The sequence below is a fragment of the Pelodiscus sinensis genome, chromosome 13 (genome assembly GCF_049634645.1).
Source record: "Pelodiscus sinensis isolate JC-2024 chromosome 13, ASM4963464v1, whole genome shotgun sequence".
NCBI classification, from domain to species: domain Eukaryota; kingdom Metazoa; phylum Chordata; order Testudines; family Trionychidae; genus Pelodiscus; species Pelodiscus sinensis.
The window spans coordinates 18,655,359-18,671,418 of NC_134723.1; the positions used below are offsets into that span (position 1 = coordinate 18,655,359).

General features: G+C 46.9%; 2 protein-coding genes across 5 annotated transcripts in view; one reads left to right on the forward strand and one right to left on the reverse strand.

The window, feature by feature from the left end:
- The window catches only part of LOC142831213 (uncharacterized), a 58,659-nt gene extending 44,037 nt beyond the window's left edge, over window positions 1-14,622 (reverse strand). Inside the window, exons 1-2 of one of the 2 annotated variants that reach the window (XR_012906872.1) lie at window positions 13,283-14,622; window positions 10,872-11,438 (exon numbers count right to left, since the gene is read on the reverse strand). The gene's annotated coding sequence lies outside the window, so the exon portion shown is untranslated. Of the gene's footprint in view, window positions 1-10,871; window positions 11,439-13,282 lie in introns of those variants that run through there. The other variant, XM_075940787.1, reaches the window with a different exon arrangement.
- Window positions 10,404-16,060, forward strand: part of CYSLTR1 (cysteinyl leukotriene receptor 1) — a 65,764-nt gene continuing 60,107 nt past the window's right edge. Inside the window, exon 1 of one of the 3 annotated variants that reach the window (XM_075940786.1) lies at window positions 10,404-10,477. The gene's annotated coding sequence lies outside the window, so the exon portion shown is untranslated. Of the gene's footprint in view, window positions 10,478-14,714; window positions 15,188-16,060 lie in introns of those variants that run through there. The other 2 variants (XM_006113668.4, XR_012906871.1) reach the window with 2 other exon arrangements.

Below are 16,060 nucleotides of genomic sequence, written 5' to 3' on the forward strand. Positions count from 1 at the left end.
TATATATATTATGCATGCTGTGGCATCCAACAAAGCTGGGCAACCAGAGGATGCACTGCTAAAGCTTTGCTGTCCCCATAGAGGTAGGCAAGCACGCACTAGAACCTGAGAAATGGCTGTCCAGGAGGTTCCTTTAAGCATGCGTTTCAAATAGCCTTAGGCAACAGTACCCAGAAGCAACCGGTTAACCTAATGCCCCAGCTGAAGTGGTTCCGAGTGGCCATTTATGTGAAAGAGCATCCAATCAGTGTGGAAGCTCTCTTTTGGAAAACTAGATCGCTTTTTTGTTGTGCTTGTGCTGTGTGCATGCTCTCTTCCAAAAAAGCTTTTTTTGAAAGAAGCCTGCAATCTAGACATATCCTTAGTTGATAAGCCACAGTGGCACTTTTTTGGTTCTCTTACTGTGTTTTTTAATTTGGGGCATACATTTAAGTTGGGCCTCAATTATGGTGTATTTAAAAAGTTTCCATGCAGCTTTCAGAGATTTTACATTTGTCACTATACCTTTTAATTTCTGTTTAACTAACTTCCTCATTTTTGTCTAGTTCCCCATTCTGAAAATAAATGCCATAGTGTTGGGCTGCTGCGGTGTAGCAAAGAAATATTACTCCCCACCCTGGCTGGCAGATGGAGCCAGAAGGGCCACACTCGGTTCACTGGAAGCAAAGGGATTGGACAGAACAATGATTTGTAAGAAGCTGTCCTCACTGTTCATATGGAGAGAAGCGGCTGAAGGCAAGAGACAAGACAATGGTCAGCTGGTCTAGCCCCAAGCAGGATGAGGTGATTTGTACCCAGGGTTCTGGTGTTTCAATCAGACCAAACAGGTTCCACAGCTATTTAGGCACCCTGGTCTCCAACCACAACAGGGCAATTAGCAGTCAGAGGCTCTGGTCTCAGTCAGACAGAGCCAGTTCCATAGCAATTTAGGCTCCATGGTCACTGCAGTCTACCAGCCCAGGTACAGCGCTGTGTGATGTAGCAAGGGTAGCAGCAGCAGCTCCCCAGTATAACTGGAGGTTCACGTTGATCCCTGAGGCAACAGTGGCTCTCCCTACTGTTTACTTCCAGCCATGGGGCAGAAGTGTCTTTCCTCCAGCTGCTGTCTCCCACTGAGCAACAAGGGTAGCCTTTTATGTTTCCTCTTCTTGTCCCACCCCTCCACTTCCAGTGGGTAGGGAGGGATCTCTTGGCTTCACCCACCAAGCACCTTGAAGCATGTCTCTGGTATCTGTGCCGGGGTGTGAGGAAAGCCTCCTAGCTACAGTGAGAACTGCAGCCCAGCCACCGTCTCAGACGTGGAGATGCATAGCTGGCAAAAGTATGCTTCTTGCAAAGAGATTTGCTATCACAAAAAGCAAAAATGGGCAGTCAGCAACATCAAGCTGATGCTGAGCATTTGCTGGAAAGCATTTCCTTTTCTGACGGCAAAAAGTCCTCCTATGGCAAGATTACCAACACCCACATGTGAATGGTTCACTCGTGCCTGCTTGTCACACTGACACTCTCAGTTCTTGGGTCCTTCAGATGTGTATAGAACGCTCCCTGAGTTTAACAGGAATTATACCAGTGTATTTGAGGGTGGCACTGTGATTCTTATTAGCTGTGTAGTTCTCTTTTCAACAGTATCTTTAAAATGATTGGTATTAATGTATGCACAATTTCTGACAATCAAGATGTTAAACTGAAACACATGGAATGCATCCCTTCACAAAGAATTGCAGCAGCCATTAGCGTTACATATGTAGCTTAGAGGAGCAGATTCCTATGCATGTTATATCAGTTGTGATAGGATCTATTTAAAATGTTACATAATTTCTGATCATAATGTTAGACTGCACCACAAACAAAACCCTCAAGAAGAGCGATAATGCAGAGGCGCACATGTGTGAATCAGGGAGCCTGTCTCACTGTCTGCATTGTTTGGTGTGGTATGAGCTTTGCCTATCCTCAGCATGTTTGAGACAGCCTGAAGATCTCGCTTTCATCTCTCAAGTCACATTCTGTGTTCCAAAACAACAGTGCTTTGGATGGTTTGTGTTTTGGAAAAAGACATTTTTCATTTATCCAGCTGACTTATTTCCAAAACATTGCTGGGTTCCCCTTTGTTCTTGTCAGCGCTGCTGATGTATTGCTAAGATATGGATGATACTATGTATCCCAATGTTTCTCAACTATTTTTTATAAAGTACCCTTTTTTTAAAAAATTATAAGTACCCCCAGTACCTACAGTTTTCAGATATATTTTCCCCCCCTAAGACTGCAACACATTTGTTTAAACAACTTAATCATAGCCGGGCAGGCATTGAAATTTGAGTGTAAAAAGTACAAAAATAAGGTTTATAGCGCTTTTAAAACAATATTCAGTTTTCTCCAAATTTCAGTTGTGTTGACGTGCCCCCCAGACTTCTCTCGAGTACCCCTGAGGGTACTGGTACCACTAATTGAGAAACACCGATGTCTCTCATGTTCAAGCACTCACTTCATTACACTAAATTCTTATTGCCAGTTTATGAAAACTAAAGAATCTGTTTACATCTTTTCAGATGTTTGGCAAAAAGACTTCAGTCTTCCTAAGTGACCAGCACTGCTTCTCCATCGTCATTAAATTCCCACCCAACTCGGCAACTAGCTGGTGCTCCCTCTTGCACCTCCCACCTTCCCAAGGGTACCAAGAGAATTGTGGCGCTCTTAAGTAAGGTGGAGTGGTGGCTCTATGCTCCTGGAAAGGGCAGGCCCTCTGGTGGCAAGAAGAGAGCTGGGAATAGCCAGCCCTGTGCACTGCCCCCCAACCTTGAGCACCACCTGGAGTGCACCTCCCAAGACTAGCGGCAATTTAAAGGGCCTGAGGTTCCAGCTACCACACCTGCTGCAATAGCAGTTGGAACTCTTGGGCCTTTTGAATTGCTGGGCCCCAGGACAGTTGCCCTCTTTGCAACCCCATCAGTGGATCTGCTCATTCCTCCCCCACCTCAACACGCTCCTCCCTCTCAGAGCAGAATTTTAGACTGTTTCAAAGGGAGGAACTGCAAGAATTAAGATGACTATCCTTCCTCTGTCACATTCTTCTCCTTTCTTTATGCTCACACTGATGGTTTCTCACTTCCTAACCCCAGACTTTTGCAACTCATTTCTCTGCTTGCCCACACTGTCCATTCCTTCACTTCGCTATTTTAACTCTCATCTCATTGGTTTCCCTCCTTTCGCAATAGAAGCATTGTCTGGTAGGCCCTATTCTAATTAAAACTAGCCTTTCCCCCCCCACTAGCATCCCTCAGCTTAATACCTCAAATGCTTTCACCTCCAAACACATGGAATACACTGCCTATCACTGTTGGTTTGACTTCCCCAAATCAGACTTCATCCTAACCTTCTCAAAATGGGCTTCCATCCTCTCCATAACTCTGCAATTGCTTCTAACAGCCTCTTCATGGCTAAATCTGTACTCTTTCCCCCTTTTCGGCTACATCATTGTGCAAGGAAAGTATGAACTTCACCATCCTGTCCTTGTCTGATTCTCCTCCTAACTCTACTCATTCTTTCAGCCAGTCGTTTAATATGTCTTTCTCCCCTGTCCTATGTGCATCTTTCTGGATCTGTGCCTCTCCATCTAGTTGTGTGCATATCAGCCTCTGTAAACTCATGTTCATATTCCTGTTCTCCTCATTTTCCTCCTCTCATGCTTCCAAGTGCTTGCTAAAACCTTTTCTTGCATTTTGTTTAATTAGACATTAAGCTGTTCCAAAAAGGTACCATCTTTTTCTCTTTGTACAAGCATCCAGAGGGGTCCCATTGGGACCTCCATGTACTTCAGTAATGTAGATAATTATATTGAAAGGAAATGATCACTAAGTAGACAGTAGTATTAGCTGTTATGCACTGTAACTTCTGTACTGTAGTTACAAAGCCTGCGGTAGGTACTTTCTGAAGCACATTAAATTCTGCCTGATGTCACTGCTCTTAGCATCTAGTTTGGGCTTTCCAGAGTTTGTTGCTGTCTCTATAGAGGGATGAAGGTTTAATGCTTCTGAGAAACCAAAGGCTACGTCTAGACTACATCCCTTTTCCATAAAAGGGATGTAAATTAGACATATCGCAATTGCTAATGAAGCAGGGATTTAAATCTCCCCCGCTTCATTAGCGTAAAAATGGCTACTGCTTTTTTTTCCGGCACAGAGCTTTGCCGGAAAAAAGCACCAGTCTAGATGCTGAACTTTCGGAAAAGGCTTTATTTTCTGCAAGATCAGCATCTAGACTGGCGCTTTTTTCTGACAAAGCTCCGTGCCAAAAAAAGCAGCAGCCATTTTTATGCTAATGAAGTGGGGGAATTTAATTCCCCCTGCTTCATTAGCAATTGCAATACATCTAATTTACATCCCTTTTACAAAAAAAGGGATGTAGTCTAAACATAGCCACAGTGTGCTGATCCCCTTTTGGTAGGGGAGCATGTGCACTGGCTTCTGGGACGGTATTGCTCTGCAGTTTTAGGCCCTGTCTACACCAAGAGATTAGGTTGAATTTATTAAGGTTATTTTTCAGCAGCTGAATTTGTAAAGTCAAAGTAATCAAGATACTGTTGAGAAATTGTGTGTTTTTATTTAGGGAACAGAAGAAAGCAGAGGCAGAAAAGGCAGGCAAGGAGGGAAAGCAAGGAAAAGCAGTGTTACAGTACGCCTGTTCAGCAATCAGATGTGGGCACAGCAGCCTTCTGTTCTGGGAAACATTCCTGGGGGTTGAGTGGAGGGCTGCCCTTGACTCCCCCTTCCCAGGCACCTGGCAGAGGATGCTATGGGACTTGGTGAGGAAATGTGGTTCAGCATGGGTTGGAGGGGGGTTCTGTGCTCCAACTGCCTCTCCAGTGACTCTACCAAGTGTGTCAGCAGCTCTGGGTGCCTCAGAGGAGACACTGTAGAATACAGAAGCTAATCTCTTAGCATAAAAGAATGTCTAGCACAAGAGGGAAGTGTTATATACAAGGACAAAGTTACGCTTTTAAGCACCCACTGTGCAGCAGATACAGTGCAGACATCATAAGGGAACAGCTGGACTTGGTTTGGGCCTGGTAAGGAACAAGGGCTCACTCTTTTGCTTCTGCTCTGAAACTATGTGCTATATGGTGGCTACAAATAGCAGCTAGACAAGCACCTGCACATGCAAAGAGTGGCAGAGCCTGAGGAAAAGGGGGAGGCCCACACATGGCAGAAGGGCAGAGCAAAGGCTTATAGTCACCAGGTGTGCAGCAGCCCCTTGAATCATGCAGAGTGATAGAGAGCAGATGCTGACTGGATTTGCCCAGAAACCTGGACCTTTTGTTGCAGCACAAAGCACTGCAATGATACCAAATCACTTATTACTGGCATGGTGTGGAAAGGTGTCTTACCATAGAGGCCTGAATAGGACAGGCCTCCCCAGAAACCTTGTGAGAAGGATGAAAGAGCACCCAGAGGTAAAAGTAACTTAAGCTTGTTACAGGTACTGTTGCGTCACACCGGGGGGGGGGGGGGGGAGATGAGAAGGGGGAAGTCAGGGGAAGGGGTGTGATGTAACAATTCCTGTAGGAAATTCAAGTCTGGGGAGCTCAGAGCAGGGGCTGGGAATGGGGAGGGTAGGAGTCAAGGGGGGGGAGGAAGAGGTATGAGGGGCTATGGGCAGGATGGTGGGGATATGAGGAGGTGCCTGAGTCAGGGCAGGGAGTGGTACAGAAGTCAGGGCAGGGAGTATCAGGGGCTCAGAGCAGGGGGGAATATGTGAGGGGTGCAAGAGTCAGGATTGGGAGATATGACCAGGGGCTCAGGTCAGGGGCCTGGATGTGTGTAGGGGACAAGAGTGCCATTTTGGGAGGGCAGGGAGTGGGGCTGCCACTGTACATACTGGTTCCTTGTTGCTATTCTCCTTCCTCTGACTGTCTGGGAAGGAGAGGGAAGTGCACAGCTTGCTGCATTCCTCTCCTTCCCAATTGCCCAAGGGAGGAATGTAGCAAGCTGTAGATTTCCGCTCATTCCTCTGACTACCCTGGGAGTGAGAAGTGCAACAGAGACCAGTAAGTGCAGCTGCAGCCTCCCCTCCACCCAAGCTCCTGAAATGGTGCTCTTCTCCACAACCTCACCCTTGCTGGAACAGCACTTAAAAAGTCAAAAGCCCAGAAAAATGAGACTTCCTGGAATTCAGTCCTTAAAGGCTTATTTCCAAAATATCTTCCCTAAGGGCCTAGGCGGTAGATGAGTTATTGTGGATCTTATGTAGGTCCATTTTTCATTTCCAGGTGGCCTCTGAGATTGCTTGGCAGCCTTGTAACTTGAAATCCTTCTCCAGTCACTTATCAATTCATCTGCCACAAGGAGAAAGATTTCCCTTGCACACACAAAAGGTCTCCTTCCAAGGTCTGAAATAAGTGGTTCTATTGTGGAACATGAAGCTGCATGACTTGCAAAGCTACAGCAATCCAAAATATATTAATCCCAATCACCATTTCTACTCTATTTCCCAGGGCCTGAACCCTACTCTTATCTTCAGCTCTCCTTTCCCAAACAGGACAGCTATGTCTAGACTGGCCCCTATTACAAAATAGCCATGCTAATTTCCAACTTTGGAATAGGGAAATGCACGGGGAATTTAAATATCCCCTGCGGGATTTAAACAAACATGTCTGCCGTTTTCCCCGGCTTGGGGAAAAGCCGGAAAAAAGCATCTAGACTGGCACAATCCTCCGGAATAAAGCCCTTTTCCGGAGGATCTCTTATTCCTACTTTCAGGTAGAAATAAGAGATCCTCCGGAAAAGGGCTTTATTCCGGAGGATTGCGCCAGTCTAGATGCTTTGTACTAGATTATGAACTGATTATGAATTATCGATAAAAAGACGACAATGGTATTTGGAGATAAGGAAATAGGAAAGAAGATCAGTGTAGATGGGATCCAACTAGAGAAGTTCATGTATTTGGGGAGCAACATGACGTATGATCTAGACTGTAAGGAGGAAATAGTGACTAGAATAGCAAAAGCAAGAGTGAGTTTGAAGGCGATGGATAAGATCTGGAAAAGTAAAGTGATTAGCTTAGGAACAAAGCTGAGCGCCTTGAAAACGTGTTGAGTAGTAATAGAGAGGTAGCCATGTTAGTCTTTAAAGTGCTACATAGTTCCCCCCCCCCCCCCCTTTTGTTTCAGCAAGATCAGACTAACAACATGATTTAATAGGTGATGAGCTTTCGTGGGCCAGACCCACTTCCTCAGATCATGTTCTGGACAAGAATTGGCATGACCCTATATATCATTGTATTCCTTTGGTATATATGGTCATGCCAGTTCTCGTCCAGAATATGATCTGAGGAAGTGGGTCTGGCCACGAAAGCTCATCACCTATTAAACCATCTTGTTAGTCTTTAAACCAACGAGGAATTATAGGAAGATACAACCAAAAGAGAACCTACTGCGGAAGGTTATACAATGGAAGTTACAGCTATTCGGGCATATCTACAGAATGAAGGATAGGCAAAAAGTTAAGACCCTGGTATTTGGCATAATGGATGGTCCAAATAGGAGAGGCAGACCCCACAGAGAATGGATAGATGATATACAGTAATTCCTCGCTTAACATGTTTGTGATCCCTTAAAAAAAAAAAAAAAAAGTGCTATCAAGGCTTCAGAATTTAATGTCAAACACAGCAATGGCAATTACTTAACCATGGGCAACCTTAGCTGTCCACTTTCTGGTTTTCATAAGTTTGAGTTGTGCTCAGCTAAATGCCCGGTGTGGGGCCAATAAACCACAAAGCAGCTTTAACGCTGCATTAGTGTAATTTTTTTACCACTGAATTCCCTATTTCTTTAGCAGGAATAAGGTATGTTGTTGATAGGAGATAGTAGTCATTGAGACTATCATGTCCTGCTATTTGCATATCAAGCCAACCTGCATATCAAGCCAACCAGCACATTTCCACACACTCTGCTTCCGCCCACCCCCCCCCCCATCTGGACCTCACAAACCCTGCTTCAACACACATGCCTTTGACCTATTCCCAGCATTCACCTTTCCAACCTGACCACCCTCCTCCACTATGCACTCAAGTCATCCCACAACAAGAAAGGAACGTATGTCTCTGAAATCTTCACTTCCAGTATCGAAACATTTCTCCTGATGTAACTGCCCCATGCTCTCCATAACCCAAACGCCATGCAGTGCCTAGAGTGCGGGTAAGCATTTTACAGTGGAATGGTACTCCGGGTCATGTTTCAGAATGATTGGAGGGGAAAGTTTTGGCAGGGCGAGTGACAAAAACCACAGACAGGGTCTCTATTTCCAAATACTGACAGTTGTATGTCAGTAAAGATCCTCAGTCCTCTCTTCAATAGAAGTTCATCTCCAAGCCATAGTGAGGTGTCAGAGCTTGTAATGACATTTTCTGGTAGGCCTGTCAACATTCCCACCTGACAGGCCAGATGCCACTAACAGCTGTCCGTTCCAAATCTCCACATTGTGTGTTTTTGGAAACACCCCATTCAGCAGCCCTGAGATCTGGAAATAACCACTTGCTCTCTGCCCCAACCCCTTTCATGTCCTGCTCTCTGTATAGCTGAGAGTCTTCTCCTTGCCCTGCCCTCCCACAGAGTTCTCTGGCTCTAGCTCCTCCCCATTTGTATATAAAAAAAAAGATAGTGGTTAAGCTGGCTGCTGACTTTTGTTGTGCTCACAGGAAGCCTCCCCAAAAATCTCTCACACACACACACACACACACACACACACACACTAGACAACTTGTAGCAGGCAACATGAGCTATTAATCTTCATTGCAACAGGCGTACAGAAGTTTGGACTAGAAGCATCAGTGTTTGCACACACACACACACACACACACACGCGCTGCATGGAAACCTTCTCTCTGCCGGCACGTGTGCTGTAATCATTCTAACTGTGCATTAGGACAAGTGCAAAAGTGAGTGTGTTCTTAAATACTGTTCAGTTAAGGTCCCCAAAAGAGTTAGTGGGTGCCATGTTCTACCTTAGGCACAACACTTGCTGCAGCCACAAACCCTCTCCTCCTATTACCTCACTCCTCTGCTCCACCCCCATGCCCTTCCCAGAAACCTATCTACTTTTTCCTCCAAATTCTTTGATTATGTTCCCCCCCTAAATAAAACTGCCACCCTTGACTCACATTTTGGCATCCTCTAGCCAGTTAGTCCAAAACTTCTGATTTAGGTGGGGACTTGGAATTAAAGTATCCTTAGTCATGTTTACTGAAAGATGAGTTCACAGCTACCAATCTCAACAAGGTCTGTGATTCATGCAGTCGTTAGGATCTCAGTTTAGTCCTTGGCAAATTCTGCAATTGTTGCATTTGGAACCATAGTAAAATTGCAGAATTCCCCAAGGACCAGGCCTGTTGATGAAGGGGAATGGGTCAGAGGAGGGGGGCACAGCAGGCAGCTGCAGAAATTCAGAAGGGCCTGGGGCTCCCAGCTGCCGCTGGTACTGTGGCAGACAGAGCTCTGGGCCCCTTTAAACCGCTCCATGCAGCTCTGAGGGCTAGGCAGTGGTACACACTGCACTCTGGGCAGCACCAAGGGCTGGCTGCCCCACCCCACCACTTCCATTCAAGGCTCTGCCCCTTCCAGGAGCACAGAGACAGCTCCCCTCCCCCACACACACACACACCTTGCCCAGGGGCCAGAGGAGGCTATTGGCTGCAGCCACAAATTGGCTCCCCTGCCCAGGACTGAGGATTCTAGACAGCAGATGGAAATTGTTTATTGGGGGCAGGATTGTGACCCAGGAACCCCCAAGGACAAAAACCCAAATTTAAGTCTTCTTGTATCTGACACCCCCATGGGGCGTACCAAATTTCAAAGCAATCCAGGTAACTGTTCAGATGTTAGAGCCCTTAGCACTGCCCGGAGTGCCCTTGACACACTGGTGGGGATTTAAAGAGCCCAGGGCTCCAGCCACTGTGGCTCCTGCATTAGTGGCAGACAGGAGCCTCAGGCCTTCTTGAATTGCAAGGTGCTGGGACAATTACCCCCTATGCCCACCTGCTTATGAGCACTGTAAAAGCTGTAATTTTGTACAAATACCAGTCTCAATGTAGGTCCAAATATTTAAGAGGTGCCAGACACTTTTCTGGGTAAAATTCAATAGTAAGAGACCATTTTGACACCCATCACATTAGTCATTTGATCTCTAGCTCAGCATGGGATGAAACTGCAAAACCCTCACATTCTCCCCTCCCACCCTCCTCCTCCCCCCCCCCCCCCCCCCGCCCCAGAAGCTTGTAGTTAACCCAAGGGCACACCAAATTTCAAAGGAATGCTCTGACTAACTGCATCAATTTAACAAGTCTTTCAAAGGTCAGCCTTTCAGCAGAAGCTGTGATGAAACCTGCCACTAGCGTTAATCATTGAACAGCTCAATCCTGCTTTCAGTCAGCCTACAGCACATTCCACCAGATCCTGCATTTGCTCAGCTCGTACTTCAGGGGCAGCCAGGTAGGGAATCTACAGCCCACTGCGAACCTCAAAGCTGTCCCCCCTGCAAGGGAAGAGGGGTTCCCCGAGCCTCATGGGCCCGATCCAGGAAAACCAGAGCCAAATCCAGGCCATGGGCTCTGCCTCAGGGAGGAATTGATTACAGAAGCACTCTGTGCTAGCACTGGCCTCCATTGCTCCAACTGGCTGAATGGCAGCAGCGGAGGCAGTGCCCTGCAGTGCACAGACTTGAGCAGAGCCACATGCACCCTCCTCTCCCCAGTTGCACGAGGTAGATGTTCATGCCCCTCCCGCTCTTGCATTTCCCTTTCAGGCCCCCCACCCTACTCCTGAACTCCCTTCCAGATCACACACCCCCCCTCCCAGCCTGCTCCTGCACCCTCCCTCCCACCCCTCTCCTGAACCCTCCCTCCAGCCCAAACCCTCCACCTCCCAGTCTGCTCCCACATGCTACATCCACCAAGACCCTGCATCCTCACTCACTCTCAACCCTGTCTGGCACCGAATGTCCTGCCCAGACCTCTCACCTTGCTTGGCAAATCCTCCTTGACCACTTTGCTACCTAAACTTGCAGATTGCCTGCAGATCTGTAATAGCTGCCAACTTGTACAAGAGGATGAACCATTGTTCCCTCATATGGATGTTCTTCTACTCCATATCTAAGAAACTCCTTATACAGCTCTGCGAATGTGGCTTTACTTGTGGAAAAATTCTGGGGTTTTTGTGGGTCATCCTCTCTTTTCACTACAGTGAGGTCCTACCAGTGTATGCTTGCCATCTTGGTCCAGCAATGATGATCTGCAGAAGGAGGAATCTGCTGTGAAAAACAGCATCAGCATGCTCCACGCCTCCATCTTTAGCTCATCACCTGGTCCCCTTCTGCTTGTAAGCCTCCACCTTAACCTTCTCCAGATCAAGAGCAGCCTTTGAAACACCTCCCAACACGTCCCAGCAACAGCTTCTGCAGATGAACAAAAAAGAAACCATGCCTCCATAGACGCACGAGTTCTTAACATGAGCAAGGTTCATATTCTTGCATGTCACAGACCACCACCACAGCAGCACAGGCCTGCCAGGAATTAAAGTTCCCAGGTCTTGATGATTTCCTTTCACTATCCCCTTAGTGGGCTGACAAGTTGCTGCACAACATCTTGTGAGTGCAAGGGCAGAGAGATGCAGTGAGCTGTGACACAATTTTGGGTAACACCTGCTTAGAGAGCAGTATTGCTTATCATTGAGCTACAGCACCAATGCAGATACAGAGAGTGAGAGCAGCAGGCCAACAAGAAGTGTGATTACACTGTAGTGTGATAGGCTAACCTGCAACTGCTTAACCCAGGATTAGCATGGGCAGACTTCCCACAGTTGCTTTGTCCAAAGGGGATGGCTGCTCTGTTGCAATGAAAAGGAAAGGGAACAACTCCATTGTGCTTCCAGCTCTCCTTGCTTTCTAGCAAGTGTTAAAGTCACACACAAAGAAACCAGCTGAGCTTGGGTTGGGACTGCTTTGTTTCACAAGCTAAATAATGAAAGTCTCAGACTTTAAATTACACACACACACACACACACAGATTTTGATATCAGAAACTGCAGTCTCATCTACTGTTTTTCCAGGTAAGTGCTAGGGATGGTTGGAAAACAGATAGGATTAGAGCCATACAGGCATCAAGGAGTAGACACTACAATCGAGAGGGAGCATGCATTTTTCCTCAGACAGTTTAACCCTGCGTATTTTTGTTAACACCTATGTATCTCAAACACCCTTTGCACAGGTGAAAAAAAAGTCTCTTTACTAGTGATTCTATAGCTCTGTTCAATTAAAGGCTGAGAGAGCTCCTGACCTGCCCCTGGATGCACAAAAATGAGGAACACTAACTAGGTTTCAAGTGACACATGCACACACGTCCTGTTGGGTCTTGGTCTAGCATGAAGCAGCAAAATGCTGCTATTCTGACTTGCAGGATAGCATCTGAGCCTTAATTTTGCATTTCCTCCTGTGTGTCAAGACCTATTATACATAGGGGTCCAAATCATGAGGCATGGATATTATTATGTGTATTTTTAGAGGCACCAGAGTGTGTTAAGGCTTGTCTGCCATTACTGTGTGAATCTGCATTGTGGGAGCTTGCTTTGCTGTAACATCCTATGTGGGCAGAGCCAGTGCTTAATTTGTGCCAGGAATAATCAAGGCTGAGCGCTGCCCCTCTAGGCTCAGGAGCAGAACCATCTCATATATAGGATGGTTTGGGGCAGCCACCCCAGGCCCTGGGCTTCAAGAGGCCACAGCAACTGCCTCAACAATCATATGGGAGCTGCCACCTGGCCCCTCAAGGGCAGCAGGAGACCCCGTGCTGGCTAGCACAGCCCCAACATGCACAGTTCAACACAGTCCCATGAGGCCAGGCCCAAGTCAATACACACAACCCCACAGGGCCCATTAAGGCTAGGCCCTCCAGCCTGAGTCCATTAACACAGTTTAAGTCTGGCCCTTTAAGGCAGGGCCTGCACTGACAGTTCAGGGCTGTAGCAGGGACATTCCCCAGGTAGGAGGACCAGGGCCCACCCTACTCCACCAGGACCTGGCCCAGGGCCCTATGAGTGACCAGACAGCATACCACTCCCCCAGCAGGGAAATCCAGCCAAAACATGCTGAGGTTCTTGCAGCAGAAGAGGATGCTCCCGCTCCTGCCCTGGGCCACTTCCTACCTGGTCCACTGGGGTTCCTTCCCACACCCCCATCCAATTTACTGCACCCTCTGGGGTTGCATCTCCTCAGCACACAGCCCCTGCAGCGCACCAACTCACCTCCATATCCCCATCAGCCTCTTCTGGAGTCTATGGTTGCTGCTGTTCAGGCACCACTTTCACAGATCCTTCTCCTCCAGCTGCCAGCCCAGACTGAGATCTTCCCCAGGCTTTTATAGTGCAGCTACAGCCCGGGCACGCTCGGTAGGGCTGTGGGGGAGGGGCCTCTGCAGCCAAGTAACCCTGGCAGGGCCCTGTGGATTCTGTGCGGGGCTGCCTCGTCCTGTCACAGGCTGGCATTAGGCAGCAGCGGTCACGCCACACTCACTGCGGCAACAGGGAGGCAAGGCAGCCCAGCCCAGCAGCCTTCTCCATCCTGCCCCGCTGCCCTCTCAGCCTGCTGCGCTTGGCTTCTCCTTGGCAGCAGGAAGCAGAGAGCCCCAGCCCCAGGGCTGCTCCAACTCACTGTTGCCATGGTGAGTGCAAGGGGTGACCCTTGTTGCCACTGTGCACTCAGGCCCTGGTAATCCCCCTGGCTTGAGTCATGTGGGAGAGGGGACAAGGGGGAGAACAAGGACAGGAAGGGGCATAGCACAGGTGGAGCTTGGGTAAAGGAGCAGAGTAGGGGCAGGGTGAGGCGTAGCAGAGGTGGAGCGGGGTCTGCTGGCAGGCTTGCCCTGAACCCCGAGTGCAGGGTACTGGGGAAGTATTCCTGGCCCCATGCCTCTCTAGGTATGGCCCTGCTTGGCAGTGCATAGCCCCAGCACCCATTTCATTACAAATTGAGCACTGGAAACAGCTACAGAGCCCTGAAAGTTCCAAAGTGTTCTTTGGCTGCTGCGAAAGCATGGTAAGTCAAAGCACGCTCTGGGACTTGTAGAGCCCTGTAGCAGCATTCACCCAGGATGCAACTGCATGGCAAGTTAGCGCACTGTAGACTCACACTAGATTTGCCACACAGTGGTGTCCCATGCAGACGAGGCCTTAGAAATATGAGGTTTGGCCAACAGACTCTTTAGACTCCTTTGACAATTCCAGCCACCGGGTGTAAGTTAAGTACTGTCTGGAGCCCAGGACTGGTGCAGAGTATGCAGTATACCGAACCTCCACTTTCCAGATAGGGAACTTTGATGGAGTCATACAAGATTGCCCAATAGTTCTTTGGGCTTTTAATTTTTTAAAGCAGTTAACAAAAATGGGAAGCCTTGAGACAAAAGATGTGGAAAGGGGGAAGACTGGTATCTGGGAAAGACAGACTCAGAAAAGGCATCCTCTTTGGTCTGATTTGGGCTTATTGCCACATATTCCAAATAAGTGCATCATTTTGTCTAAACCATCTTGTTTTCAAATTAATAAGTTGTGGGAAAGTTATCTATTTTTTTTTTTACACTGGTGGTAGGGCTAAGCCACTCCCTAGCCACAGGAATTGGGGAGGGACACAAGCTGTTCTTTTAAAGCAGGAGAAATCTGGACTGCACATAGTCCCTGCAGCTGGGAGGCTGGAGCCTACAAGAACCAGATGCACTTGTTTGCTTCTTCTCTCTCTTTGTTTTTGGTTCCTCCTCCTGCACCAGAAAAGTGTCATGAACTGACTTTCTCTTAACAACAGATATTTAGTTATTTGTGGGCTGTTCTCTTCTTCCCCTCTGAGCATTAGCCTAGCCACATGCTGCCTCCTTTTACAGCCAGGAGCTGTTTTGATTAAGTTTGAGCAGGCTGCCTTAAGAGAGGATCTCTACTGAGGCTTTTTTTTTTTTTTTTTTTAACGACCAAAGAAAATACAAATAGCCTGTATGCTCATATAGAATACACTCTGGTGTAACCAGCTTGGTACCAAGGCTGACCCCAAAAGATCTGGAAAGAAAATATTTAACTCTTTAGCTCAGACATTCTCAAAATCTTTCACTTACTTCTAAGGGTGTAAACGGTGAGAAGAGCCAGTGTCTCAAGTTGGCGATTTGAAAGGTAAGTTAATCTGCTGTTTAAATGCTGGTTGCAAAGATTCTTTCCATTGTTGTAATAGTGCAAAATGCTAGGCATTGTGAGAGCTACAGAAGCGGCATCTTATCTCCTTTCCTTTGCCTGATTTTGCAAGCTGTAGTTAGGCTTTTTTCATAAATAGTTTAGAAAATTGCATGTTTTTGCTGTAAAATACAACTATAGTGACATAATGGGAGAAGTATGCATGAAGCACACTTCTTGCAAGGCTTAAATAAGGACCATTGTAGAGATTTCTGTGGATTCCTCAATAGTGTGGAAGGGGAAGTTTTTTTGGGGGGGTTCCTAAGCTGGGGGAAGGATATTTCTGCAGATTCAGTTAGGAGAAAACATGATATTATTTCCAAACTGCAGCAATTGCTGATTTCCTCCTCTACAGCAATTGAAGGGTTTCTTTTCCATTTCCTCAGATGTAAAGACAGACTTTTGTGATGATTTGTAGAATTTTGGAAATGTGGAAGAAAACTTTCAAGCCTTGGTGTCTGCAAGAGGGGTTCCTTAAATCCAGTTAGGTGCTGTGTCTGAATAGTAAGTCACTTTTATTCAGATGCCTAACTATGGATTTAGGAACATCACTTGAGAAATTTACATTAGGAAATGTTAGTCTCTGGCCTGAGAGACAGGCTACACATTACCCCACCCTGGAAGTAAACACTGCATAATGTTTTTCCAAAATGCTCAGAAGTAGGTGAGGACATTAAGCCCTCCACATACATAATATTAAACTTATCCACAGCCAAAGCCTTACCTATTCTCGTTTAATGTTCATTGTAATTCCAGAAAATGCCTTCAAAAATAGAAATATTACTATTAGGGTGGATTAACATAGCTCGTATCTTT